Source organism: Ictalurus furcatus, chromosome 2 (genome assembly GCF_023375685.1).
Source record: "Ictalurus furcatus strain D&B chromosome 2, Billie_1.0, whole genome shotgun sequence".
Classification (NCBI taxonomy): domain Eukaryota; kingdom Metazoa; phylum Chordata; class Actinopteri; order Siluriformes; family Ictaluridae; genus Ictalurus; species Ictalurus furcatus.
In genome coordinates this window covers 39206470-39208969 of record NC_071256.1, presented here as the reverse complement: position 1 = coordinate 39208969, position 2500 = coordinate 39206470, and the positions used below count along the sequence as shown (strand labels likewise).

Below are 2500 nucleotides of genomic sequence, written 5' to 3'. Positions count from 1 at the left end.
TCTCCTTCTTCTCCTCCTCCTCATTCTCCTTCTTCTCCTCATTCTCCTTCTTCTCCTCCTCCTCATTCTCCTTCTTCTCCTCATTCTCCTTCTTCTTCTTCTCCTCCTCATTCTCCTTCTTCTTCTCCTCCTCATTCTCCTTCTTCTCCTCCTCATTCTCCTTCTTCTTCTCCTCCTCATTCTCCTTCTTCTCCTCCTCCTCATTCTCCTTCTTCTTCTCCTCCTCATTCTCCTTCTTCTTCTCCTCCTCATTCTCCTTCTTCTCCTCCTCATTCTCCTTCTTCTTCTCCTCCTCATTCTCCTTCTTCTCCTCCTCATTCTCCTTCTTCTTCTCCTCCTCATTCTCCTTCTTCTTCTCCTCCTCATTCTCCTTCTTCTCCTCCTCCTCATTCTCCTTCTTCTTCTCCTCCTCATTCTCCTTCTTCTTCTCCTCCTCATTCTCCTTCTTCTCCTCCTCATTCTCCTTCTTCCCCTCCTCATTCTCCTTCTTCTCCTCATTCTCCTTCTTCTCCTCCTCATTCTCCTTCTTCTTCTCCTCCTCATTCTCCTTCTTCTCCTCCTCATTCTCCTTCTTCTTCTCCTCCTCATTCTCCTTCTTCTTCTCCTCCTCATTCTCCTTCTTCTCCTCCTCCTCATTCTCCTTCTTCTCCTCCTCCTCATTCTCCTTCTTCTTCTCCTCCTCCTCATTCTCCTTCTTCTTCTTCTCCTCCTCCTCATTCTCCTTCTTCTCCTCCTCCTCATTCTCCTTCTTCTTCTCCTCCTCATTCTCCTTCTTCTTCTCCTCCTCATTCTCCTTCTTCTTCTCCTCCTCCTCATTCTCCTTCTTCTTCTCCTCCTCCTCATTCTCCTTCTTCTCCTCCTCCTCATTCTCCTTCTTCTCCTCATTCTCCTTCTTCTCCTCCTCCTCATTCTCCTTCTTCTCCTCCTCCTCATTCTCCTTCTTCTTCTGCTCCTCATTCTCCTTCTTCTCCTCCTCATTCTCCTTCTTCTCCTCCTCATTCTCCTTCTTCTTCTCCTCATTCTCCTTCTTCTCCTCCTCCTCATTCTCCTTCTTCTTCTCCTCCTCCTCATTCTCCTTCTTCTTCTCCTCCTCATTCTCCTTCTTCTCCTCATTCTCCTTCTTCTCCTCCTCCTCATTCTCCTTCTTCTCCTCATTCTCCTTCTTCTCCTCCTCCTCATTCTCCTTCTTCTCCTCATTCTCCTTCTTCTCCTCCTCCTCATTCTCCTTCTTCTCCTCATTCTCCTTCTTCTCCTCCTCCTCATTCTCCTTCTTCTCCTCATTCTCCTTCTTCTTCTTCTCCTCCTCATTCTCCTTCTTCTTCTCCTCCTCATTCTCCTTCTTCTCCTCCTCATTCTCCTTCTTCTTCTCCTCCTCATTCTCCTTCTTCTCCTCCTCCTCATTCTCCTTCTTCTTCTCCTCCTCATTCTCCTTCTTCTTCTCCTCCTCATTCTCCTTCTTCTCCTCCTCATTCTCCTTCTTCTTCTCCTCCTCATTCTCCTTCTTCTCCTCCTCATTCTCCTTCTTCTCCTCCTCATTCTCCTTCTCCTCCTCCTCATTCTCCTTCTTCTCCTCCTCATTCTCCTTCTTCTTCTCCTCCTCATTCTCCTTCTTCTTCTCCTCCTCATTCTCCTTCTTCTTCTCCTCCTCATTCTCCTTCTTCTCCTCCTCCTCATTCTCCTTCTTCTTCTCCTCCTCATTCTCCTTCTTCTTCTCCTCCTCATTCTCCTTCTTCTCCTCCTCATTCTCCTTCTTCCCCTCCTCATTCTCCTTCTTCTCCTCATTCTCCTTCTTCTCCTCCTCATTCTCCTTCTTCTTCTCCTCCTCATTCTCCTTCTTCTCCTCCTCATTCTCCTTCTTCTTCTCCTCCTCATTCTCCTTCTTCTTCTCCTCCTCATTCTCCTTCTTCTCCTCCTCCTCATTCTCCTTCTTCTCCTCCTCCTCATTCTCCTTCTTCTTCTCCTCCTCCTCATTCTCCTTCTTCTTCTTCTCCTCCTCCTCATTCTCCTTCTTCTCCTCCTCCTCATTCTCCTTCTTCTTCTCCTCCTCATTCTCCTTCTTCTTCTCCTCCTCATTCTCCTTCTTCTTCTCCTCCTCCTCATTCTCCTTCTTCTTCTCCTCCTCCTCATTCTCCTTCTTCTCCTCCTCCTCATTCTCCTTCTTCTCCTCATTCTCCTTCTTCTCCTCCTCCTCATTCTCCTTCTTCTCCTCCTCATTCTCCTTCTTCTTCTCCTCCTCATTCTCCTTCTTCTCCTCCTCCTCATTCTCCTTCTTCTCCTCATTCTCCTTCTTCTCCTCCTCCTCATTCTCCTTCTTCTCCTCCTCATTCTCCTTCTTCTCCTCCTCCTCATTCTCCTTCTTCTCCTCCTCATTCTCCTTCTTCTTCTCCTCCTCATTCTCCTTCTTCTTCTCCTCATTCTCCTTCTTCTCCTCCTCCTCATTCTCCTTCTTCTCCTCCTCATTCTCCTTCTTCTTCTCCTCCTCATTCTCCTTCTTCTTCTC

At 47.3% G+C, this 2500-nt stretch overlaps 1 protein-coding gene across 2 annotated transcripts in view; it reads left to right on the top strand.

The window, feature by feature from the left end:
• The window catches only part of thoc6 (THO complex 6), a 20869-nt gene that overhangs the window by 8788 nt on the left and 9581 nt on the right, over positions 1–2500 (top strand). The gene's annotated exons all lie outside the window — the stretch shown is intronic.